At 45.3% G+C, this 27,848-nt stretch overlaps 1 protein-coding gene across 2 annotated transcripts in view; it reads left to right on the top strand.

The window, feature by feature from the left end:
* The first annotated feature begins 11,366 nt into the window (after positions 1-11,366).
* CAPSL (calcyphosine like) overlaps positions 11,367-27,848 on the top strand; it is a 117,777-nt gene continuing 101,295 nt past the window's right edge. Inside the window, exon 1 of one of the 2 annotated variants that reach the window (XM_069220940.1) lies at positions 11,367-11,438. The gene's annotated coding sequence lies outside the window, so the exon portion shown is untranslated. The remainder of the gene's footprint in view (positions 11,439-27,848) is intronic. The other variant, XM_069220931.1, reaches the window with a different exon arrangement.

Raw genomic sequence — 27,848 nt, 5'->3', positions numbered from 1 at the left:
GCCTAAAAAGGCTCTCACCTGGGTCTGTGTTGTAGGGGGCACCCAATCCATGATAGTCTGGATTTTCCCCTGTAGTGGTGCAATCTGTTCTCCACCGACCAGGTGGCCCAGATAAACCACTTTCCCCTTCCCTATCTGGCACTTTGAGGCATTGATAGTGAGGCCTGCTTTTTGCAGGGCCTCCAAAACTTTCCAAAGGTGGACCAGGTGATCATCCCAGGTTGAGCTAAAGACAGCAATATCATCTAGATATGCTGCACTGAAAGCCTCCAACTCTTGCAGGACTGTATTCACCAACCTCTGAAAAGTGGCAGGTGCATTTTTCAAACCAAAGGGTATTAGAGTGAATTGGTAGTATCCTCCAATGGTAGAAAATGCAGTCTTGGGTTTAGCATCTTCTGCCAATCTAATCTGCCACTACCCTGCAGTTAGATCAAAAGTGCTAAGATACTTGGCAGAAGCCAGTATACCAATGAGCTCATCTGCCCTGGGTATAGGGTGAGCATCCGTTTTGGTTAGCTGATTGAGCCCTCTGTAATCTACACAAAACCTCATCTCTCTCTTTCCATCTTTGGTGTGAGGTTTAGGTACAAGCGCCACTGGGCTAGTCCATGGGCTTTCAGAAGGTTCAATCACCCCTAAATCCAACCTTTTCTGCACCCCTTGTTTAATGCAGTCTCTGACATGGTCAGGCTGCCTATAAATTTTACTTTTGACAGGCAGGCTGTCTCCAGTGTCAATTGTGTGTTCACACCAGGATGTTGTACCTGGTACAAGTGAAAAGAGGTCTGAAAATTAGCTTAGGAGATTGATGTAGTTGTCTTTGTGTTCTGCAGTTAGACAATCTGCTAAAACTACTCCCTCCACTAAGGCATCTGCTTCAGTGGTGGAGAAGAGATCAGGAAGAGGGTCACTCTCTTCTTCGTGTCCCTCCTCTGTTGCCATGAGCAGGGTGAGATCAGCCCTGTCATAGTAGGGTTTTAGGCCGTTGACACAAATCACCCTAAGGGGACTCCTGGCAGTGCCCAGGTCTACCAAATAGGTAACCTCACCCTTTTTCTCAACAATTAGATGGGGGTCCACTCCATTTGTCTTGGAGTGCTCTTGGGGCCACAGGCTCCAATACCCACACCTTCTGTCCTGGTTGGTACTGGATCAGGACAGCCTTCTGGTCATGCCATTGCTTTTGCAGCTCCTGGCTGGCCTGAAGGTTTTTACTGGCCTTTTTCATATGCTCAGCCATTCTGGATCTTAGGCCAAGTACATAGTCTACTATGTCCTGTTTAGGAGCTTTTAAAGGTTGTTCCTACCCTTCCTTCACAAGAGTAAGTGGACCTCTTACAGGGTGCCCAAAGAGGAGTTCAAAGGGGCTGAAGCCCACTCCTTTCTGGGGTACCTCCCTGTAAGCAAAAAGGAGGCAAGGTAACAGGACATCCCATCTCCTCCTAAGTTTTTCAGGGAGTCTCATTATCATACCTTTGAGAGTTTTATTAAACCTGTCAACCAGACCATTTGTTTGTGGATGGTAAGGGGTGGTGAACTTGAAGGTAACACCACACTCCTTCCACATTGCTTTTAGGTATGCAGACATGACGTTGCTACCTCTGTCTGACATCACCTCTTTAGTAAAACCCACCCTGGAAAAGATTCCCAGGAGGGCCTTTGCCACTGCAGGAGCTGTAGTGGTCCTTAAAGGTATGGCTTCAGGATATCTTGTGGCATGGTCCACTACCACCAAGATAAATCTATTGCTTGAAGCAGTAGGAGGGTCAAGGGGGCCAACTATGTCAACCCCTACCCTTTCAAAGGGCACCCCAACCACTGGAAGTGGAATTAGAAGGGCCTTTGGAGTGCCACCAGTCTTGCCACTGGCTTGGCAGGTCACACAAGACTTGCAAAAATCTTTGGTGTCCTCTGACATATGAGGCCAGTGAAACAAGGGGACAAGTCTTTCCCAAGTTTTCGTCTGGCCCAAATGCCTAGCCAAAGGAATGTCATGTGCTAGGGTGAGAAGAAACTCTCTGTACTGCAGGGGAATGACCAATCTCCTGGCTGCTCCAGGTTTTGGGTCCCTTGACTCTGTGTACAAGAGGTTATCTTCCCAGTATATCCTATGACTGTCACTGACATCCCCATTTTGCTGCTTGACAGCTTGCTGTCTGAGACCCTCTAATGTGGGACAGGTTTGCTGTGCCACACTCAGCTCTTCCCTGGCAGTCCCCCCTCCACCCAAAAGCTCAGCAGTGTCTGCTGCCAGCTCCTCTGGGGTAGGTTCTTCAAAGGGAGGAAATTCCTCTTCCTCAGAAGGGGAATCATCTGTAGAGGGAGGGATAGTGGGTAGAGATTTACCCTTCTTACCCCTAGCTTTAGGGAGCACTTGGTCCATTGTTCCAGGATCCAAGTTACCCTGTCATTTTTGCTTTTTGGCCTGAGCCCTTGTTAAAGCAAAAATATGCCCAGGAATGATATGCCCAGGAATGCCCAGCATTGCTGCATGGGCCTCCAACTCCACTTCTGCCCAAGCTGATGTCTCCAAATAATTTCCTAGTAGACAGTCTACAGGTAATTCTGTGGCTACCACAACTTTCTTTGGACCAGTAAACCCCTCCCCCCCAGTTGAGATTCACAACAGCCATGGGGTGGCTAAGAGTGTTGTTATGAGCGTCTGTCATTTTGTACTGCTGACCAAGTAGGTGTTGATCAGGGTGGACCAGTTTTTCTATCACCAAGTTACACTGGCTCCTGTGTCCCTGTAGGCCTCAACCTCAACACCATTGATTAGGGGAAGTTGCTTGTACTTACCCATATTAAGGGGACAAGCAACCAAGGTAGCAAAATTAATGCCACCATCAGAGACTAAAACAGCCTCTGTGTTCTACCTAACAAGACCAACCCCAACTACATTGCCAATAGTGAGCCCAGCTACACCCTTGGTTTGGCTATTAGTAGTAGATTTCCCACCACCACTGCTATTACTAAGGGCACTAGAATTCGCAGCAAGGGTTGTGGTGGTGGGAGGTTTGGTGTTTTTCTTTGGACAAGTGGAATCACTTTCCCAATGGCCTTTGACTTTACACAAATAACACCAAGGCTTTTTAGGTTGATTATTAGAAGTGGATTTGGACCCACCACCCCCAGAGCATTTTTGTGGGCCTGATGAAGACTCAGAATGTTTACTTTTGTCCCCGCCCTTCTCAGAAGACTTACCACCCTTCTTCTTGCCATCCTTGTCACCCCCTGTATGAACTTTTCTGTTCACCCTTGTTCTGATCCATTTGTCTGCCTTCTTTCCCAATTCTTGGGGAGAGGTCAGATCAGAGTCCACTAGGTATTGGTGCAACAAGTCAGACACACAATTGTTAAGAATATGCTCTCTCAGAATAAGATTGTATAGGTTTTCATAGTCAGATACCTTACTGCCATGCAACCACCCTTCCAAGGCCTTCACTGAACAGTCCACAAAATCTGTCTAGTCTTGAGAAGACTCTTTTCTGGTGTCTCTGAACTTAATCCTGTATTGTTCAGTGGTTAAGCCAAATCCATCCAAGAGTGCATCTTTCAAAACTTTGTAGTTATTGGCTTCACTTTCTCTAACAGTAAGGAGCCTATCCCTACCCTTTCCAGTGAAAGATAGCCACAAAATAGCAGCCCACTGCCTTTGAGGAACCAACTGTACCATACAGGCCCTCTCAAGTGCAGCAAACCACTTATTAATGTCATCCCCCTCCTTGTAAGGGGGGACTATCTTGTGCAGATTCCTGGAATCTTGCTCTCTAACAGGATTGCTATCAGAAATACTGCTGCTGCCACCATGGGGAACTAACCCCAACCTCTGTCTTTCCCTCTCTATGTCTAGGGATTCCCTATCTAAGGCCAGCTGCTGCTGTTTAAGCTTCAGTCTGGTCTCTTCAACCCTCAACCTTTTGAGTTCCCTTTCTAACATGTTATCCTCAGGGTTGGTGGGTTGGGAATGCTTTGACACAGATGAAATGTGGGAAGTTTCACAGGGGGACCTGCCCCTGACTGTCTGGACCCTAGTAACCTTGCCTCTAGGGATAAAGGATGCCCTACTGTTGTGGGAGCCTCTATCACTACCAGCTTCACTAGGTGTCCTGCTAGGGGGCAAGCCCTTGTAAGAATCCTCCCCAGCTTTCTCAAGGAACTCTCCTGAGTCAGACTGGGAAGCTTCCCCATTTTCTAACCTCTCATGTGATGGTCCAGACTGGTTCTGGTCATCTACAACAAGCATGTTAAAGAGAAACTCTTTTGTAGGATTCTTTCCTATACTCAAACCTCTATCCAGGCAGAGACCCCTTAAACTTTTGTAGTTTAAACTCCTATATGTTGCATTAACATTTTGGGAGTAGGCTCTACAACAGACATGATAGTATAGGTTTAAGGATAGTGAGAAAGAAAAAGTTTTGGAACTTTAGAAAGTACAGAGAAAAAACTTTTTCAAACTTTGGGAAAACTTTTAGAAGTTTTCAAAAACTTTTCAGAACTTTGTTAAACGTTTTAGAATAGAAAAGTAAACTTTTCTGGTTAAGTGCACATATACTGAACTATTTGGTATATGATTCTCTTATGAAAAGTACCAAATGACAAAGTGGTAAAGCAGTTGCAAGTACTTATCCCACCGCTGAACCACCAATGTAGGAGGCTGGCCTGGCTTATAGTAGGTACCTTGTAGTACTTACACCCTGTGCCAGGTCTAGTTATCCCTTATTAGTAGAATAGAGGTGTTTCTAGCAGCTTAGGCTTATAGAAGGTAGCTATAGCAAAGCAGCTTAGGCTGAACTAGGAAACATGCAAAACTCCTACTATACCACTTACACCATATAGCACAATATCATAAGAAAACACAATACTCAGAGTTACTAAAAATAAAGGTACTTTATTTTTATGACAATATGCCAAAAGTATCTCAGTGAGTACCCTCAGTTAGAAGGTAAGTAATATACACAAGTCATATGTGCACAAACCCAAAACAGGTAAGTAATAGTAAGAAAAGTAATGCAAACAGTGTAGAATTACAATAGGATGCAATAAGTGAACATAGGTCTAGGGGCAACACAAACCATATATTCCAGAAGTGGAATGCGAATCACGAATGGACCCCAGACCTATGGGAGCTTGTAGAGGGTCCCTGGGACTGTGAGAAAACAGTCAGAGTGTCCAGGAGACCCCACCCCAAGACCCTGAAAAGTAGGAGTAAAGTACCCCTACTACTCCAAAAGGACAAAATAGTCGTGATAGGGGGATTCTGCAAGAAGACGGATTCCTGGACATGAGGACCTGCAAGGCAAGGGAACCAAGTCCAAGAGTCACGATATGTCCAGGGGGGAAGGAGCCCAGGAAACCCCGGATGAAGGTACAAGAAGGCTGCCTCAGGATGGAAGAAGCCTAGGATTCTGCAACAAAAAAGAGGACTAGGAACTTCTCCTTTGGATGAAAGATGTCCCACGTCGTGCTGAAGGTTGCAGAAGTGTTCCCACACAGAAATACCACAAACAAGCCTTGCTAGCTGCAAGGGTCGCGGTTGAGGTTTTTGGGTGCTGCTGGGGACCAGGAAGGATCAGGATCTCGCCCCTTGGAGGAGGAGACAGAGGGGGCACTCAGCAACTCAGAGAGCCCACACAGAAGCAGGCAGCACTTGCAGAAGTACCAGAGCAGGCACTTAGAAGATTTGTGAACCAGAACTGGCTCAGAGTCACAAAGGAGGGTCCCACGACGTTGGAGTCCAACTCAGAGGGTTGAGCACTGCAAGACGGAGTGCTGGGGACCCAGGCTAGGCTGTGCACAAAGGAATCCTTGGAGAAGTGCACAGAAGCCAGAGCAGCAGCAAATCACGCAGTACACAGGTTTGCAGTCTAGCGTGGGGAGGCAAGGACTTACCTCCACCAAACTTGGACTGAAGGATCACTGGACTGTGGGAGTCACTTGGATATAGCACCTGTGTTCCAGGGACCACGCTCGTCAGGATGAGAGGGGACCCAGAGGACTGGTGATGCAGTCTTTTAGTGCCTGCGTTAGCAGGGGGAAGATTCCGTCGACCCACAGGAGATTTCTTCTTGGCTTCCAGTGCAGGGTGAAGGCAGACAGCCCCCAGAGCATGCACCACCAGGAAACAGTCGAGAAAGCTGGCAGGATGAGGCGCTACAATGTTGCTGGTAGTCGTCTTGCTACTTTGTTGCGTTTTGCAGACATCCTGGAGCAGTCAGCGGTTGGTCCTTGGCAGAAGTCGAACAGGGAAATGCAGAGGAACTCTGGTGAGCTCTTGCATTCGTTATCTGAAGAATACCCCAGAGGAGAGACCCTAAATAGCCAGAAAAGGAGGTTTGGCTACCAAGAAAGGAGCATTGGCTACCAAGAAAGGTAAGAGCCTATCATAAGAGGTCTCTGACGTCACCTGCTGGCACTGGCCACTCAGAGCAGTCCAGTGTGCCCCCAACATCTCTGAATCCAAGATGGCAGAGGTCTGGGACACACTGGAGGAGCTCTGGGCACCTCCCCTGGGAGGTACTGGTCAGGGGAGTGGTCACTCCCCTTTCATTTGTCCAGTTTCACACCAGAGCAGGGCTGGGGGATCCCTGAACCGGTGTAGTCTGGCTTATGCAGAGATGGGCACCATCTGTGCCCATCAAAGCATTTCCAGAGGCTGGGGGAGGCTACTCCTCCCTAGCCCTTCACACCTATTTCCAAAGGGAGAGGGTGTAACACCCTCTCTCAGAGGAAATATTTTGTTCTGCCTTCCTGGGCTGGGGCTGCCCAGACCGCAGGAGGGCAGAATCCTGTCTGAGGGGTTGGCAGCAGCTGCAGTGGAAACCCTGGTAAGGCAGTTTGACAGCACACGGGTTCTGTGCTACAGACCCGGGGGGTCATGGAATTGTCACCCCCAATACCAGTATGGTATTGGGGGTGACAATTCCATGATCTTAGACATGCTACATGGCCATGTTCGGAGTTACCATTGTGACACTATGCGTAGGTAGTGACCTATGTATAGTGCACGTGTGTAACGGTGTCCCCGCACTCACAAAGTTCGGGGAATTTGCCCTGAACGATGTGGGGGCACCTTGGCTAGGGCCAGGGTGCCCACACACTAAGTAACTTGGCACCCAACCTTCACTAAGTGAGGGTTTGACATATAGGTGACTTATAAGTTACTTATGTGCAGTGACAAATGGCTTTGAAATAACGTGGACATTATTTCACTCAGGCTGCAGTGGCAGGCCTGTGTAAGAATTGTCTGAGCTCCCTATGGATGGCAAAAAAAATGCTGCAACCCATAGGGATCTCCTGGAACCCCAATACCCTGGGTAGCTCAGTACCATATAAAAGGGAATTATATGGGTGTACCAGTATGCCAATGAGAATTGGTAAATTTAGTCACTAGCCTGCAGTGACAAATTTAGAAAGCAGAGAGAGCATAAACACTGAGGTTCTGGTTAGCAGAGCCTCAGTGATACAGTAAGGCACCACACAGGGAACACATACAGGGCACATACTATGAGCACTGGGGTCCTGCCTGCCAGGATCCCAGTGACACAGGGACTAAAACAAACAGACATACAGTGAAAATGGGGGGTAACATGCCAGGCAAGATGGTACTTTCCTACACTCAAGGCCCCTGATTACTCCAAGGAATTCATTGAGCAGACGGACGCTTCAGATTATGGCATAGTGGCAGTCAGCACAGCTCAATGAGAAGGACCTAGACTAACCGGAAGCCTTCATTAGCAGGAGGTTACTTCCAATGGACAGAGGTGGAGTGCTATTGGAAGAGAAGCCTTTGCTGTGGTCTGGGCACTGAAGAACCTGAGGCCATACCTGTTTAGGACTCACTTCTGGGTTCAGACAGATCACAGACCCCTTAGATGGCTCATGCAGATGAGGGGTGAAAATCCTAAACTCTTGAGGTGGTTCATCTCCCTACAGGGAATGGACATTTTACGGAGGAGCATTGCCCGGGGACTGACCATGCCATTGCTAATGGTATTTCCAGATTCTTCCACCTTAGTGAAAAGAACGCCAAAGGGGTTGGGTAGCTCTCCCCACATTCAGCTGTGGGGAGCACATGTTAGACCTGACAGCCTTAGGGTGGCATTCCCCCAACTTTTTGCCTGCCTCCCTCCATTTTTCTGACCTCCTTTTTGCTGGTTTTAGGACTCACCCTGAGGTAGGCCTTAGGTAACTCACAGGGCAGTGTGCTATGTAAGTAAAAGGCAGAACATATACTTATCTGTTTTACATGCCCTGGTAGTGAAAAACTCCCAAAGTTACTTTTCAGTACTGTGAAGCCTGCTCTTCTCATAGACATGCATTTGAGATTCCCTTATATGTGTTTACGTGGTTATTTTTGGTCTGAGAGGAATAGACTTGTCACATTTGGTATGGTTGGAATGATAGTAAGAAATCCTACTTACTGGTGAAGTTGGATTCTACATTAATAATTCAGAAATGCCACTTTTAAAAAGTAGGTATTTCTCTGCGCTTACTGCCATCTGTGCCTTACAGCCTGTTTCCAATCCATGCCTTGTCTGTGCTGGCTGACAGCTCCCCTTGTGCATTCTACCCAGACAGCCATAAAAACAGGACACCCAGCTGCATTTGCATTCATCTGCATACAGATGGATTTCCCTGGGCAGTAAGGGTGGAGGGTCTCTCTCTTACATTTAATATGCCAGTGCATGTCCTCACACAAAGGACTGATAAGCCCCTACATGGCTCCTGGAAGACAGGGCTGGTTTGAAAGCTGAACTTGTGCACTTCAAAACGACTCTTTGAAGTTTTCTCCACTTCAAATGCACTTTTGGGTATATATAATGGGTCTGTAATCCCACCAAATCAGACACTTCTGGATCTACAACTGGACTCTGTCAGAGGGACTGCCTACCTGCCCAAAGGACTCATCTGGACTGTTTTGCTTGTTGTCCTGCTGCCTGCTTACCCCTGATTCTGCTAGAAGGACTCTGCTTTCCTCCTCAAGTGTTCTCCAAGGGCTTGGATTGAGCTTGCCTCCTGTTCTGAGGCCTCAGGGCTATCAAAGACTTCATCAAAGAGAAGAAATTCCAGTGTGTCTGAAAATTGACACAATGCCTGAAAAATTAGACTCAACGTCTACAGGATCGATGCAGCGCCTGCCACGTGGCTGAAAAATCACTGTGGCACTTGCTGGATTGATGCAGTGCCTGTTGCTTCTGCTCAACGCATTCTGGGTTTTCCATGCATTGTCCCTGGGTGTCAAAATATCCCCGCATCACAGTGAGGAACCAAGGCTGCACTCCTGGAAACCGGCGCATAGCATTGCAGCGTGGGACGAAACAACACATCGCCTTTGCTACGATGGAAAAATAGACGCATCGTTTTTTTCTTTTTACGCTTCCCCTCACCTGCGCCCCTCTACATCGTTATTTGTGACGCATCCCAGGTACTGTGTGTTAAAAGGCTACAACCACCAATTCTTAAGGACGGAGACTCATTTAAACCTTAAAAAAGTGATATATTGACTTGTGCATATTGGATTTTTGTTATTCTGGTCTTATTTATTCAGATAAATATAAATTTTTTTAAACTGGTGTGGAGTACTTTTTGTGGTGCTTTCACTGTGTTACTGTATGGGTTATTGCACAAATACTTTACACAGTTAAGCCTGCCTGCTCTGTGCCAAGCTACCGGAGGGTGAGCAAAGGATAATTTAGGTTGTGTTGTGACTCCCCCTGACTAGGATTGGGGTCCCTACTTGGACAGGGTGCATACCTCTGCCAACTGGAGACCCAATTTCTAACATATATTATTTATATGATTCTCACTAACATTCTGTTTTTATCTTGTCTTGAATTATGGACTTTTGACTACTTAAATTTTGTAACTGATTGCGTGAATTAGAATTCTTAATAGACTAATGTTATTGCTCTAATTAAATCTTGATAATAAATCCTTTTTTTATTTATTTAAATTCTATTTGTCCTATTCTGTGGTGCCCAATGGTCCCACTGCTTTTAGATAAATATTTAAATGCTAGCACATCCTCTTCTCGTTGACAAACAAAGGTCCATATATTCGACCAGTGGTGGGGGTTGTATGACGATTATGTTTGTAGATTAGGATTCAGGTATCCCCGACCTCACTTGCCCACGTGAGATAGAATGTTTGCTGTAACACCACAAACAGAATGGAATACAACACCTACATTGCTATGTTGGCTAAAGCTTGATTACCATTTATTACAATGCATTTATTTGTTAAAAATAGATTTAGCACTCCTGTCCTCCAGCATTTCGCATCATCCTGTCATTAGCACACCAAGGAAGGCCAATTCGCTAATACTACAAATGCTGTTATTTTAAATGCCTTGCGTATTTGAAGATTACTATACAGTTGATTAGGAAATTCTTATTTGCATTAAAAGTATCAGTTTTAGAGGTTGCACTTTGAATGTAGCCTCACTTTTTAAGCAGTGTTTTATACACATGTATATATATATATATATATATATATATATATATATATATATATATATATACATGTGAATAAAACACTGCTTATATACATATCAAACACTGCTTAATTTGTAAACAAAAAGGTGCCAGTGCCCAAAGCCCTCCTCTTAAACATGGGGCTGCTGCAATTAAATGTGCGACCACGGAATACTGTGGCAGCATAATCCTGAAGCCATCTTGGGCCTCTCAATAGATTTAGAGCCGCTTCCTACCCCTTCAGCTCACTCTTACAGTTTTGTGCTTTCTCTTATTGTGACGCTTTTTCGTTTTTCCCATATGTGTCCTTTGCTCGCAGTAAATGCTTGAGGCAGAAAACTAAGCGCAGGCCCTCAAAAACTAAGTGCAGAGGGTAGCGCAAAGCATTTGTTGCACACACACCATTTACAATACACAAGGACACATTCATTTGTATTATTGTATTATCATTTTTTTTTAGATAATGTATGTTATTTGCTCATAATTAAATGATGTTTATCCCGAATGTATTAACGTTTTTTTGTACTTTTAATTATGCTATTCTTTGCAGAATCGAGACACTCAAAACCCAAACCGAAAGCAGCCGCCCGAATAAGCCCTCGTAAGCTATCATTACTGGTTGAATATTAATAAACGTCGTAAAACGTATGCAGAGGTGCCTTGGCTAGGCAGTCCACAATGTTTGCGCTCACCCTCCGCTACTGGCAACTTGGGCTTCCTTAGCAACGGAGGCTCTACCCTAGAAACGCCTGCACTGTGTTACAAACACACTGTGTGACTGGCAGTCCACTCTACTAATTATCTTCCGAGGTGTAGCCTCCCGGGCATGCTTAGTCCAATCAGAAAAGCGAAATGGCATTTCGAGGGCGGGGTCTCGGGCCCCACGCTAAATGTAGGAGAGTCCCTCGGAGCAGGTGGGAGCAGGTGGGAGCAGCGTGACATAGAGACGAGGCTTTGAAGGTAAAACGAACATTTCTATGGAGTAATTTTACAGAAATTCATGCAAACAGACTTCCTTCTAATGTTATCCGGTTATAATGAGGTTACTTTTTTAAACGCAAAAGCTATAACAAAACGAAGCAGCTTCCAGAAGTTCGTACAAACTAAAAGCCCATTGAGATATACAGTCTGAAGCAACCATGACTTTATAATACAATAACTGTTCCTTTATGCTACTGAGCTACTGTCGTAGATAGATGCGTTTTCTTCCTCAGTTAGGGTTTGTTTTTTATTAAATGAATAATTACTTGCGAACTGGGCAAATGTTTACTTTATTGTCTGAGTTTCATTCAACAGAGAGAAAATACATTTCGATTATTTTGCTTCCACAGCCTACCACAACGTCTGAAATATTTTAGCAGTGAAGTACCGCGGATATCTTCTCTATTTCTCTAGTCGACCAGCTACCATTTTTTGAGGGTTCAGTCGTCGTCAGCATTCAAGGCTGTAATGCAAGCCCATGCAGCCCCTGCGGTTCAGGGAGGGCTGGCAACCATTCATGGGACGCCAGTCCTTCAGGGCCCCCTATTCGGTCCAGAACTAACGACTATATTTAAGATATGTGAGATCCAGGGGCCCCACCTCAAATTTTGCAGGGGGAGCCACTATTTTCCATTACACCACTGTGACAGCATTTTACCCCAGGCCGTGTAGCAAACCCTTGAGGGCAGATTTATCAATCTTTCATTTAGTGCAATGGAGCAAGCCACTTCACTGCGCTTCATGAAAGGGCAGGAAAGCGCTGTATTTAGCATTATACAGTGCATTTCTGTCCTTTGCTAGCTAGCTAGCACACTTTTGGCTGCTCAGTGCCAACAAACGCACCCTTGTCTCGTGTTGCAGCAGTGACTGCGTTGTAGACAGGATTGATTTTTTTGCAGGAAGGGACACTTTACTCTGTGTGCTCTAGAACGCAGTACACGTAGAAAGAGGACAATCCGGGGAGAAATAAAGATATTTATCTTCATTACTCCAGATCTGGAAAGATGTAGCATTATGATGCATCATTCCCAGCCCTACCACTAATGGTAATTCTGTGAATGCGCCAAAATCCATGGGTGGATGTGTGGTAACACACACGCTCCACCCATGGAATGCCGCACACAAATACTCCACACTAGTTTAGAACAATAGATACTATTTATGTGAGTAAAATGACCAAAATTACAAAAATTCAATCAGTAGAAGTCAGGATATTGATTTTTAAAGATTAAGTGTGAAATAAAGCTTAGAATTCATTAGCATTCCAAAGGTTACTTAAGGTTGTGAGGGACCATTTTAAAGCCAAAGTTCAGGCCGACTGCGATGGAGGGTAGGCCGGCTACAGAACTCACGTAGGTTCTGCTGAAACAGTACTTTTGATGGAGCAAAGCATTGACGGGAGGGCATGATGTGGCAGTTCCAATCCTCGCAGTCTGGTCCTGCCCCGGCATCAAACTCCATTGAAGTAAGTATGATGCGTTGTTGTAGGAAGCTGGCTCTTTATATACTATATCAAGAGATATAGGGGGTTATTCCAACTTTGGAGGAAGTGGTAATCCGTCCCAAAAGTGACGGTAAAGTGACGGATATACCACCAGCCGTATTACGAGTCCATTATATCCTATGGAACTCGTAATACGGCTGGTGGTAAATCCGTCACATTTGGGACGGATTACCACCTCCTCCAAAGTTGGAATAACCCCCATAGTGTGCACAGAGTCCGGGGGTGCCCCAAAGGCTTAACAGAGGCTAAAGTAGATAATGCTAATGCTCTCTTCTGTGGTGGTGTGGTTGAGTAGTTAGGCTTATCAGAGGGTAGTGCAAAGCATTTGTTGTACACACACAGACAATAGAAGAAGCACACACTCAATGACTTAACTCCAGACCAATGATTTATATAGCAAAAATATATTTTCTTAATTTATTTTTAGAACCACAAGATTCAGGTTGCAGGTAAGTGCTTCAGTAGATTTGTATTTCACACATGTATCAACAGTACTTTGTTTAAAATTGATAAGTTATACAGTTTTTTCATTTTTGGCAATGTTTTAAAAAAGGACACACTGCAATTTTCAGAAAAGTTGCTTGAGGGAAGAAATGTTAGATCGTTTTACAGGTAAGTACAACACTTACTGTTTCAGTCTCCTGGTTTTTGAAAGTCCCCTGGTTAGGGTTCAAGTTAACCCCAAACACCCAGCACCAGCAACATGGGGCCGGCCGGGTGCAGAGGTCAAATATGAGCGATTTTAATGTGGGCTCCTATGGAGACAGGGGGTACTCTGCATCAGGTCGGCCTGCAGGTAAGTACTTGCAACTCAGAGTGCACACCAGGGGGGATTAGAAGAGCACTGAGGGGTCACAAGAAGGCACCAAACACACCCTCAGCGGCACAGGGGCGGCCAGGTGCAGGTTGCAAACTGGACATTGGGTTTCCAATGCTGATCTCTGAGGAGACCCTGGGTGGTCACTCAGAGGCTGCAGGTAAGGTCCATGGGGGTGTCTTAGGCACAACAATGCTCGGACAGGGAGGAGGGCTGCCTGCTGAACGTAGCTGCATCAGGTGTTGGCTTCTCCAAGGCCTGGGGACTGCGGGTGCAGTGTGTCTTTAGGTGTCGGATATCTGCGTGGGAGTCCTTGGTTGTAGGTTTTTCTTAGACAGGGCCGCTGTCCTCTGGAGTTCTTGGTCCTTTTGGGTGCAGGGCAGTCCTCTGGAGCTTGGCAGAGGTCGCTGGTCCTGCTGGATACATTGCTGTTTTTTTGCAGGTTCTTTGAAGCAGGAGACAGGCCGGTAGGGCTGGGGCTAAAGAAGTTGTCGTCTTCCTTCTTATCTGCTGGGGTTTCAGCTTAGCAGTCCTTCTTCTTCTTGTTAGGTCGCCATGAATCTGGTGAGCTGGTTTCAGGGAAGCCCTTAAATACAAGATTTAGGGGTGTTATAGCGGTCAGAGGGCAGTAGCTAATGGCTACTGTCCCTGAAGGTGGCTACGTCCTCCTTGTGTCCACTCCCTTGGGGAGGTGGGCACAGTCCTATCCCTATTGGTCCCCGCCCTCCAAACCAAGATGGAGAATTCTGCAGGAAGGGGGTCACTTCAGCTCTGGACACCTTAGGGGTGGTCCCAGCTCAAGTGGTCACTCCTCCTTGTTTTTCCACTAGCTGGAGTGCCCTGGGTCTCTGTAATTCGATGATTGAGCCTTTGAGGCTCACGGCCAGGTGTTACAGTTCCTGCAGTGGGGAGATTTGAAGCACCTTTACCCAGAACAGGCTTTGTTTCTGGCCTCAGAAAGCACAAAGGCCCTCACCCCAGGGGGTCAGAAACCAGTCTGCTAGTGGCAGGCCGGCACAGACCAGTCAGTCCTACATTAGAGGATTGGGTAAAATACAGGGGGCATCTCTAAGATGCCCTCTATGTGCATTTTTTTAAATCCCACACTGGCATCAGTGGGGGTTTATTGTGCTGAGAAGTTTGATACCAAACTTCCCAGTATTCAGTGAAGCCATTATGGATCTGTGGAGTTCGTAATGACAAACTCCAAGACTATATACTTAATATGGCCTCACTGTACTTACAGTGTCTAAGAATGGACTTAGACCCTGTAGGGGCATATTGCTCATGCAGCTATGCCCTCACCTGTGGTATAGTGCACCCTGCCATAGGGCTGTAAGGCCTGCTAAATGGGTGACTTACCTATGCCACAAGCTGTGTTTTGTGGGCACGGCACCCAGAGGGGGATGCCATGTCAACTTTGCCTTTTTCTCCCCACCAACACACAGTCTGCAATGGTAGTGTGCATGTGTTTTGTGAGGGGGCCCTGAGGGTGTCACAACATATGCTGCAGCCCTTAGGGACCATCCATGGCCACAGGGCCCTTGGCACCTTTTACAAGGGACTTATCTGTGTGTCAGTTGTGGAAACAATGGTACATTTTTAGGTAAAGAACACTGGTGCAGGGGCCTGGTTAGCAGGATCCCAGCACATTCTCAGTCAAGTCAGCATCAATATCAGGCAAAAAGTGGAGAGGGTGGGGTAACTGCAACAAGTGCCAATTTCCTAAAGTCGTTATCAAGCTGAGCAGGCTGTGGATCCAATTTCATTGAGTAGCCTCTGTTTCATCGTTGAAGGGATATGCAGCAATATTTTACACGTGCTCTGGGCAATGCGTCTGTTTTTGCAGGAATCAGGTGCGGAACTCACTTCTGAGGCCCAGGACTGGAGAGGGGCACCTCTAACAAGGTTTGGACTTGGACTTAGAGATGGCAGGAGCCAGCAGCACTAGGAGGGTTGCAAGCAGTCTTTGATATCCCTGAGACTGCAGAAGAACAGGGTACAAGCTAGCAGTCCCTTGGAGACACTCTGGGTCAGCAAGATGGGTACAGTTCTTGTCCTCAGTAGGCCAGAGAGCTGCAGGGCAGCTCAACAATGCAGAGAAGCAATTCCTCAGAACAGTCAATCCAGGCAGAGTGGCAGTCCTTACAGCACAGCAGTCTACTCCAACTGAGTTCTTCTTAAGTCCAGTAGTGATCCGGTTTTGGGGTATTAGAGCTCCATTACTTATGTCCAAAAATGCCTTGGGGTGAGCGTGACTTCAGAACAGCCCCTTCAAGTGCACAGGTCCCACTTTCATCCCAGCCCTAACTCCAGACTACCAGTAGGGGGAATCATCCCTTTGTGTGGGGACAGATACTTCCCTATTGAAGTTAAAGTGTGAGCTCTCCTTCACCCTTCCATTCCAGGAAGGCCTGCCAGAATGCAGATGAATCATTTGTCTTACCCACCTTTCCTGTGGTTGTGGCTGTCTGGGGGGGATGCGCAAAGTGCAGTTGTCATCTGGCCCAGACGTGTATTAGAGACAGGCTGCAAGGCACACAGAGCAGTAAGAGCAGAGAAATGCCCACTTTCTAAAAGTGGCATTTCTAAAATAGTAATGTTAAATCCGACTTTACCATTATATATGATTTATTATTACTACTCCAAAGTTATGAAACATGATCTAGCTACTCCTTTCTGCTCAAGAATTACAGCTTGAAAGTATGTTAAGGAATTTGCAATGCTGGCCTATGAGAGGAGTAGGCTTTACTGTAATGAAAACGACTTTCGGAGTTTTTTATTACAAGGACACATACAACTTAAAAGTAAATGTGCTGCCTTTTATTTACATAGCACCCTACCCTGTGGGCTACGTAGGGCCTGCCTTAGGGGTGACATATGTAATAAAAGGGGAGTTTAAGGCTTGGCAAGAGGTTTTAAATGCCAGGTCGAAGTGGCAGTGAAGCTGCACACACAGGCTTTGCAGTGGCAGGCCTGAAACATGTTTACAGGGCTACTTGAGTGGGAGGCACAATCAGTGATGCAGGCCCAATGGTAGCATTTAATTTACAGGCCCTGTTTTATAGTATACCACTTTACAAGGGACTTACAGGTAAATTAAATATTCCAATTGTGTATACACAAGTGTTACCATGTTTTAAGAGAGGAGCACATGCACTTTAGCACTGGTCAGCAGTAGTAAAGTGCTGTAAGAGTCCTAAGGCCAACATATAGATACAGCAAAAATGTGAGGCAAACAGGCAAAACAATTGGGGGGAAAACTACTGTAAGGCTGTCGGGTCTAACAGCACTAATTTACACATTGCATGTGAATGTATTTATTTCCATTATACAGTTCTCATATTCATTTTACCTACCAGCAACTCAGAGAACTCTTGCTCCAGAGGAAGCTAAAGACCATAGCCTCACCTAGAGGGCTATTCTTATTGGTGGATAGACCTCTGGATTTAAATACTAAGGGGGTTATTCTAACTTTGGAGGAGTGTTAATCCATCCCAAAAGTGACGGTAAAGTGACGGATATACCACCAGCCGTATTACGAGTTCCATAGGATATAATGGACTCGTAATACGGCTGGTGGTAAATCCGTCACTTTTCCGTCACTTTTGGGACGGATTAACACCTCCTCCAAAGTTAGAATAACCCCCTAAGTGCCTCCTCCAACAATTGGAGGTTTTTCTGCTACCATATTGATATTGACTGTGTATTCTAAGGAATAAAGTGTACCACATACTAAGGATCAAAAATATATGGTAATTGGCTTCTGAATTGCACATTGGCATTCTTTCAATGGAATGTAGAGTAGGTTGTAATTTGCCCTATATAGCTCATGATTTTAAGTGATATGAATAATGCATTGAAATAGACCTGTGTCCGACCAAAACTATAATCAGGCGCCCCAGCAATTTAATTGGTCTGCAGCTTGGAAGCACTGGTCCACCCTGCTTAATTGTGCACCTACTCTCATAATTCATAGTACTTGATAAAATGGTAGCCCCACATGTCCCTCCCTGTTTGCCAGCATCTTTCTGGCCTTAGAAGAAATGTTGAGAGCCCCATCATGCTTGTTACCGGCTCTGAAAGAGGCATTAATGTTCTGGTGCACATTCAGGCCTGGGTCTGTTCAATGGGACACACCTGCCTGCCTGCCTACGAAACCAGGGATTCATCACTGGGTGTAATCTGTGAATAAGCCCTCAAATTGCTCATCTTATAGTTCATGATGTACAATTCAGGTGAAACTGTTCTTGCCGGCATACGTTCTTTAATTTGACACACATGGAGGCATTTTGTCATTTAAGTTGGGGATATCCCTACGCAATTGAGGGTACCCCCTTGTGAAAGGACCAAGAGGATCCCTGGTGGCATATTCTTTGTTTAAAGTTTGATTTTATTAAGAACAAAAAAAACAACAATACAATAATTAGTATACGTTCTATTACCAAGAAATATAACAAGCATTGAGCATAAAATACAGTACATGAAACCAATTTTGCTAAAAATATATATAAGTATAGAAAGAAAGAAATTCTACATTGTAAGAAAATGCATAAGTATATAAGGAATATGAGAGGGAGCAGGGAAAATGGAGCTAAATATCTAACTACATTTTATAAGTGGAAAAATTATATAACATCAAAGAACTGTAGACATTATCAAGAGAAAGAACAAATAAATATCATATATAAGTTCATGAAATACTATACAGCTTCTTATTAGCATAAAAAGACAGAAGGGTGAAGTTCAAGGTGGCTTTCTAACATCACCTGACACTGTTATATTTTTATTATCAGGTGAGGCAGAATGAGATAAATAAGAAGTTGGTGGAAGCCATAAGAGATCCTTCTTTATGGCTAAAGATAGAGGAGAGGCATAGTTGGTGTCTAGTCTGTGATGAAAGCAAATGGCATTCCACCAGAATCCGAAAGTAACATCCTGAGCTTGTTTCCAATTTGAAGTTATTAAATGAAAAGCAGCACCCAGCAATAAATCAGTCAATCTATAATGTGGGGTGACTGAGGCGCCAAGCTACCTAGAATAATATTAGTTTAAGGAAAAGGGAACACCAATTAAAAAAATCGTATTAATTTGAGTCCAGATTACTTTTCAGACCTGATGGATAGAAGGACATTCAAATAATATATGCTTTATATCAGCATCAAATGAGCTTGAAGAAGACCAGCAAGCAGAGGTTGCATTTAGAGAAAAGGATTTTAGGGTCATGGGGGTAAATAACAAACATGAAAGACAAAGTAAATAGTTTATGTACTATTCACGGCTCTCATAGTTTTATGAAGCTTAAACCATAACTTATCCCATAAAGTTGTAGGCCAACATTCATTTAAATTCTTTTCACAAGCTATCTCATTCTTTGTCTATCTGACGTCATTTGTAACACTATATATATAGGAGATGCTGATAGATTATTGCTTATTAGTGGGACAAGTGTAGCAGATATGGAGTGAAGGACATAGATGGCAATGTGGAAATGCAATGATTGAGGGAGGTACGTAAAGGTTCCTATTATGTTTTGGATGTGGATGGCAGAGAGACTTTTGTTTGGAGATCAGAAAAGGATAACAGTTGACCATCAGTAGGAAGTAGCGATATCCAGCACAAACCCTTGGTTCGTCAAGCCTTCCAATATATAGAAACATTCCTAATTCGTAGTGATTTATTATGGTAAATAAATGGGTTGTTGTTGATAGGTAGCAATCAAGGGATATGTTGATGGTAGAAGAGATGATAGGAGTTTGCAGGATTAGGAAATAACTGTAGGGCGTGATTGTGAAATATTTGTTGTGAAGACAAGAATTTCTTTAAAATCGAAAGGTGTGATAAGGGATTTCTCCAACTGTATCCACAAAGGAAGGTGTACTGGGGTATCAGAAGCAAGCCATCGGACAACTTGTTTTGAAGAGGTGTAATGATATTTTTTTGAATCTGGAAACTTAAGCTCTCTGTTGGATTTATCCTTTCTTAACAAGGACAAAGCTATAGGGGGATTTACCTTTCCAAAGAACTAGTCTATTTTCCTAAAATGGTAATCAGGGATGTGAGTGGGAATCATAGCAATAGCATACAATATCAGGGAGTAAGCACCATGTTAATAGTCAGTTCTGCCCCACCAAGAAAGAAAGAGTGAGTACCATCGGGCATTATTATCATTTAGTGTTTTGGAAGTGTAATCAAAATTCAGTTTTAAAGTGTCTTCAGTCATCTGTGAAAACCACAGTCACAAATACTTTATTTTGGAGGGTTGCCAAACAACTCCTGTGTGATCAAAAAGTTGCTTATTACATAAACATTTAAAGGTAATACCTTGCGTTTATCAGTGATAAGATGATAACCTGATAAGTGGGAAAAAGTAGTGACTTGTTGAAGAAAAGGAGGAATGGAAGCTGTAGGGGTGGAACAATATAGAAGGATATCATCAGCATAAACTGACATTTTAATTTGGTGAGATCCATTTGAAAACATGAAATAAGTGCATCTTTTTACCTTTTTGGTTAAAAAGGGTCCGAGTGCAAAACAAAAGCGGTGATAGTGGAAAACCTTCACATACCCCTCTACTAAGGAAAATAGTCTAAGCGCATACTGTTAACAAAAAGTGCAGCTTTAGTGGGAAATAATTCTATTTTAATGCCTGAAGCATAAGATCCCAAATGATCCTATCAAAAAGCTTTTTCTACGTCCAAAGCAGTGGCTGCAATAGGATGATCTAATGTAGAGGCCTGGCTTAGGACATTGAAAAAGACTTGCACATTATTAGAGGCCAATCAACCCTTAACAAAACTGGACTGCTCTGGGCCTGTGAGATCAGGTAAAATTGGATCAATATGCAATTACAGAATTTTTGCAGAAGTTTTGTAATCAGTATTAACTAAAGAAATTGGACAGTAATTCTTGCACTGCACAGAGATCTCTATTATCTTTTGGAATTAAGCAAATCATAGCATCTTGGAAAGAGCCTTGAGAAGCACCTTTAGTGACAAGTGAGTTAAATAAAAATAAAAGGTTGGGAAGGAGAAGTTTTGCTAATTGGCTATAAAATTCAATAGTAAAGCCATCAGGCCCAGGAGCTTTCCCTCTGCATAGTGTAGATATTGCATAAGTGACTTCTCAAAGTGAAATATCTGTCCATAGTGAATCTAAATCATTATGGTGTGAGAGAGGGGAATGAATGGTTTGAAAGTATTTGATTAAGTCGGATTTCAATGGTGTTTTTTCTGTAGAATATAAATGTGCATAAAAGTTAACAAATTCATCCTTCATTTAAGATATCTTATCCTTATAGAGAGTAGTCCCACTACTGTTTTGTAAAGATTGTATTCTGAGTCTATCACTTCTGATTTTAAAATAGTTTGCAAGCAATTTTCCCGTTCTGTTTTGGCCCCCATAATAATGTGCACTGCTCTTCAATCGGTAAGAAGAGGTGGCGTTCATAGTTAACCTATTAAAGATGAGATTGGCATCAATAAGATGCTGTAGGAAAGATTAGTTTTTAAAGTGATAATGGGTATACTCCAATTTTATAACTTTATGGTTGTTTTGTCCTTCCATAGATCTTTTCGGAGACAACATTTATTATAAATCCTCCTGCCACTGCTTTAATGGAATCCCAAATCATTGCCAAAGTAGAGTCAGGAGTAGTGTTAATAACAAAAAATCAGAAACAAAGGCTTCAAATTGTGAAATAAATTTAGTACTTAACGGTAGTGAATTGTTAAAGTGCCATCTCCCTGCTTGTGGTGTAAAGGGTATAAGGGCATGGTCTGGGTATACTGGTGCCTGGTCTGATATAAAAATTGATCCTATAGCAGCCTTAAAAACATGTTGGGCCAATGATTTACTGAGAAAAAGATCAGCCTATGTGGGATTGTGAGTGATGTGGGGCCGAATAAAGGATATATTCCCGGAGATCCAGGTGGCTTAACCTCCAAATATCAACTAATGATTTACCCTGGATGGTGGATTTGAATTGTGAGTGCATTTTTGTGTGGACCACCTTTAGGACAGGATTATGAATTTGATTGCAGTCACCACCTAAAATAATAATATTGATCATCGCACAAAAACAATGTATCAGAAATGTTGGTCCAAAAAGTCTTATCAGCACAAACGGAGCTGTATGTATACTTTAAAAATAGTTAAAAGTATGTTAGCAACAAGAAGCTTAGCAATGATCCATCAACCTTCAGAATCAGACTCTTAGTTAACATCTGTAACATGTAACGTTTTGTGGCAAAAAATCAGTACTCCATTCTTCAAATATTACCTACCAAGCATCTTTTTTAACTTGGCAAACTCTAGTTCAGAAAGGTGCAATTCTTGGATTAATGCAATTTCTGTTTTTACTTTAACTAAACGGGACAACACACTCTGCCGCCTAATAGAGTTATTTATCCCTTTAACATTCCAAGTAGAAACACTAAATAAATGACTGGAACAATAGATCCACAATCAGTATGTCTACAGTAGCAAGATTACTAAAGAAATGCATCAAATATTGGGCAGAATAAGAGATTTGCTTAGTTATAAAAGGGAGGGAGAGAAGGGTGATGGGATGGAGGCAGAAGGAAGAAACAACAGGGTGAAACCATAGGAAGAAATATCAGTAAAAAATATTGAAAAAGAAAATAAAAAGACAGTATAAGGCGTACAAATGACAACTGCCATTGCCACATCACAGCCCACCTGAGAGACCTACACTGGCTCCCGTCAACAAGCGTATCACTTTTAAACTCCTCATCCTTGCTCACAACGCACTACACAACACCGGACCAGAATACCTCAACAGACGAATCTCCTTCTACACCCCAACCCAACAGCTTTTCTCCGCCAACCTTGCCCTCACCACCATCCCCTGCATCCGCAGAACAACCACTGGCGGCAGATCATTCTCCCACCTCGCCGCCAAAATGTGGAACACTCTTGCCACCTACCTGTGTCAGACTAAGGACCTACTTACCTTCAGGAGACATCTCAAGACATGGCTGTTCGAGCAGTAGCAGCCACACCTCCCTTACCCCCGCCTTCAGCTCCTTGAGACCCTCACGGGTAAGTAGTGCGCTTTACAAATTATCTCATTGATTTATTGATTGATTGCCAAGTTCATGGCTTGCTTCTTACATTGTCATGTACTGTTAAAATTAACCTTGATAATGTCTACTCCTTATATTATTTTGAACCATACTGCAGTTTTTATAAATGAAGTGCTGCGCTTCTTAAAAGTGCACACATATTGTGATGTGCACAACTCCCTGTGGTCTGCAAATTTACACACTCCTTAAATTCAATAAAACAGCAATCTACTATTACAATTTCTTTTTACAGAATAGTTAAGCAAATGGGTATGCAAGTAAAATTGAATTGCTGATGCACTGTCAGAATGTGCAGCACCTTTTTTTCCACAGCAGTGTAATCTGTTGTAGGAAATCTAAATGCCACCAGATGTCATGCTTTTTACCTCTCTGTCCCCAGTGTTCTCACTCTGACTCTGCTCTCTGCTGCGCCCGTTGACATAAGTCTGCAGTAGGGGTTCCTTGCAAAAACTGTTTTTACGCCCACTTATTAAGATAACGCTATAGCCTCAACTGATAACAAGCCAGTAGGTCTTGCCTATGCAAGTTCTCTTGGCTTTGTCAGTTTTGTTTTGACCCGTTGTATAGCAGCTTGGCTGAAAGCTTTATCTTAACTTTCAGCCAAGCTGCACAGCAGCAGTGCTGCTGTAGATCATGGCTTAAAAATAATGACAGATCTGGCATAAGCAAGACCTATTGACCTTGTCAATGTTTGTTACTTTGGCACCTGGAAGGGAGTCTGCCTACTCGCTCATGGAAAATCAGTTTAGCCCTTCATAATTGGTGTCCTTCACTTTTCCCTGTATGTGTGTAGAGCGGCTGTGCATATTTTGACTGTCTCTATGTTGAATGAATCATGCCCTCTTCTAGGACACAGGTAGAAAGCTCCTCTTCTCTTTACCTTTTCCCTTGTGGACATGACAATCAGCGTAGTGCAGTCTCTGGGAAAATACTTTTTTTTTTTTTTTTAAGAACCAAATTTTAATTGTTTTCAAAAAGTGAAAAGCAGTGCACTTATAATAGGCTCTAACATCACAATAAAATGAGTACAATACATAGGACGCAGTGTGTAGCTGGACACCCAGCTCTCGGCGGTACATTATAACAAAACACCATGATAGGCCCTCCATTTCCCCCATATTTTGTTGTGTTTTTCTGGACACTCTCGGGCCTCATAAATAGGCTTTTCTTGACGCACGCACCAATCCACCCCTGCTCTACACCCCGCCAATGAAGGAGCCCCAGGAAGCTTCCACCCACGAGCAATATGCCTCTTGGAAACCAGGCACGCAACCCCTATAGATATTCAATCCGCTCGTGGCCCCCCTAGTTCTTCCAAGAGCCCCAGAGCCCCAACAGTGCAACCCTTGAGCCCAAGTCAACAGGACGACCCAGGACATCTGCCAGTTCCTCACTCATGCCCTCTAAAAATGGTCATACTCGGGGACAGTTCCAGGTTACATGGAAAAAATCTTCCCCAGGGAGACCACACGTAGCACAAGCCGCCCCGCCCCACCCAAAAGCTTCGACATTATTGCATAAAGATAGTTGAACTCCACCATTTGCAGCCTAGCCGATATGGCTAACTCCCGGGGGGCCAACAATGCCTCCTACCAGTTGTCCTCATCCCATTCCCCTCCCCGTAGCGTCCATCGTTGGCACAGATGGTCTAACCCATCTGGGGCATTTGTGAGCAGTGATTTATACGTTTAAGACACTGCTTTCTTCCCAGGCTCCCAGCCAACAACTTGGCCTCGAGCGGGTTACAATCGAGGAGCTTGGTGTGTGTTGCAGTATTGGCCCCCAAGGCACAGCGCAACTGCAGGTATCGGAAGAACTGCACCTGGCAGGAGCACACATCACTGTATCCGGTGACTCCAGGTGGCCCTGTCCCGTGGCTCTTGCGCCGATAGGCCCCTGGCCCTTCTCCTCATAGATTTCTGTAAGGCATTTGATACAGTTTCATGGGAATTTATGGAGGTGGTCCTTGCACGCATGGGATTGGGACCCCTGCTTTGTCGGATGATCCATCTCCTGTATCAACACCCCACGGGCCAGGTACGGGTGAATGGGGTACTCTCCCAGACATTTCTGCTTTGTCGGGGGACGGGGCAGGGCTGCCCCCGCTCTCCTCTGCTCTTCGCTTTGGTGATTGAGCCGCTGTCATGTTTGCTGCAGAGTGATCCCCTGATGTAGGGCTAGAGGTCGGGGGAGGGGATGGAGGATAGAGTTGCGCTGTATGCTGACGATTTGCTGGTGTTTCCTAGAGACACAGAGCCAACACATTACCATATATCTTTATATCCGCGTTTATAAGGGAGATGTGCCGATATGATGCACATTGGTCTAGAGCTTGCCCCTCGGGACTACAATCGTGGTGCAGTCAAGTTCAGAGGGAAAGGCCCCACAGCCAGGTCCGCATCGTAAAGTTTCTGGAGATGAGGCACCAACAGTGAGCAGAATTTTTTATAGTATTGAATTGGGTAGCCATCAGGCCCGGCGGTTCTACCCCCATTAAGTGAGGAGATGGCAGCATCCACCTCCTGCACCGTCAGTGGGTGATCTAAGTCTTGAGCATGGGTACAGGGGACAGTTGGTACCGGTAGGTCCCAGACCATAGAATCCCTCTCAACCAAACGCGGGAGAGGATCTTTGGTATACAATTCCTGGTAATAATCTGCAGACCCGAGCAATCGCATCTAATTCCACATGGGTGTTCCCTTCTCCATCTCTTGTGGCAGGCACCACCCTGGCTACCGCCCAATGTGTTGCCAACCAGTAGAGCAGTTTTCCCGCCTTATCGCCCAGCTCATACACCCCCGCTTCCTCAAGAGTCCATTGGCGTAGCTCTGACCGTGCCAGGGCCAACTGACGTTGTATCATTAGCACGTCTGGGTGTCCAGCACGCCCTTCCAGCTCCCTTACCTAAGCCTCAAGTTGTTCACATCACGCCCTCTGGCGTTGCTCCTGTAAGCGAATGTAGCTTTTGATAATACCCCTCATTGTTTGTTTGCATGGCGCCCACACCGTCGCCCGAGAGGTTACAGAGCCCATATTGCGCTGAAAGAAAGCCTCAAGTTCCCCCTCGACGAAACTAGCACACTCCGGGGACTGCAGGTGCCAAGCATTGAGCCTCCAGATTGGCTTCTGTGACCGACACACAGCACCCGACTCAGCAAACAGGGGGGTGTGGTCAGATATATCCAGAGGAAGGATTTGAGTAGACCTCGGATTCAGTATGTCTGTCGTCCACATAGGGTCGATACGGGCCTGGTGTGGTGGCCGGCAGACCGATGGGTGTAGGTACGTTCATGTGGGTGCCACACCCTCCATACATCGCAGAGCCCCCAGGAATCTGTCCAGCTCCTAAGGGACGCGGATCTAGTGCAACGGGCAGAGCTGGGTTCCGCGGAGACATCCCAGCTTGGGTCTGGCACTGCATTAAAGTCACTGCCTACCAGCGTGAATCCGGCCGGCATTGATGCCAAAAGTGATCCAAGCGCCATGTGGGGGAACATAGCAAGACAACAGATTATATTGTTTGGCCTCCATCTGGCCCTCAATACCAATATACCTCCCCAGTGGATCCTTGTGAACCTTAGTAACGACCAGCGGCACCGACCTGTGAAGCAATAGGGCCACCCCCCCTCCCCCGGGACCCTCACATAAACCCCGAGTGGTAGGCCCTACCATATCCAAAACGCCCCAGGAAGGAGCAACGGGTACCCAGCAAGTGCGTCTCCTGCAACAGAACCACCCCCAGGGCGTGCCTTTTGATGTATCTGAGCACCGCGGTCCGTTTGATGTGGTCCAGGAGCCCATTAACGTTCCATGGGATGATTGAGATCATCCATCCCACAAGAATATTAGGTTCCGGCCAATAGGGCATCCCTCCAGACAAAGGACAGCATGTGGGGCGGCAGACCGTGCAATCAAAAGCCATCACTCCACCGCCAGGCCTCCAGCCGCGTCCGAGGCATAATTATGTGGAGGAATTATGGTGCACAAAGCCTGCTTATAAACATAAAAACAACATACAGTATGCAACTCTGTAACTACATAAACAGTGCCCATCCCCCCCAAACTCCCACCACCCCATACTTCCACCCCAGAAGCATCTGTCGCCCACACAAACATCCTAATCTACAATAACTCGTGGAGGTGCTAGGTGATCTACAGCTGGATATCCTCCCGCTTATGTACGGATAATCCGCCTGACAGCTGAAGTGTATTAGTACTAGGTATGTAATGAGAAGCAGTTCCCTGCTCGTGCAGCTTTGCCCCTGAACATAACCACACTCCCATTCCCCTGCCCCCCCATCCTGGATGGGCATGAGGTTATAGTGACTCAGAAAAAACATAGTACAGAACGGATTATAGTGCCATTTACACTTTTAGGTTCAAAGCCATGACCAAGCCGCAATCAAGGAGGACGCCCTGTACAGTCAAGAATGGCCGGAGTGTCAGACAGGGAGGAGTTGTGGGCATCCGCCCGCATCAGATCAGGTCCCGGGGCTGGGTTCGCCGAGGCATCTCCTCCGCCACCATGCCTGGTGCGCCTCTGCCTGGACCTCTGCCACCGCTCGCGGGCCTCCACACCAGGCCTCGGCGACCGTGCAACAGCCCCGTTCGTACACTACGCCATTTCTGGGGTGCAGCTCCCTTTGCTCCTTCGCCCATTCCCATGCTTGCTGCGGCGTTTCGAAGAACAAGGAAGAAGCACCATATATCACCTTCAAATTAGTAGGAAAGAGGAGCATCTAGCGTATGTTTAATGCCTGAAGTTTTTGCTTTACTTCCTTGTAGGAGCGCCTATGATGTTGTTGTACAGCGTGAATATAGTCTGGGAAAAGCAGGATTTTGGCGTTAGAATAGCGCAACTCCCTCTGGGCCCAGGCCTCCCACAGAATGGTGTCCCGGTCTCTGTAGTTCAGGAGTCAGATCACCACCGGCTGGGGAGGTGCCCCAGGCGGAGGTCGCCT

This window comes from Pleurodeles waltl, chromosome 1_1 (genome assembly GCF_031143425.1).
Source record: "Pleurodeles waltl isolate 20211129_DDA chromosome 1_1, aPleWal1.hap1.20221129, whole genome shotgun sequence".
Classification (NCBI taxonomy): domain Eukaryota; kingdom Metazoa; phylum Chordata; class Amphibia; order Caudata; family Salamandridae; genus Pleurodeles; species Pleurodeles waltl.
This window is presented reverse-complemented; position numbering and strand designations above follow the sequence as displayed.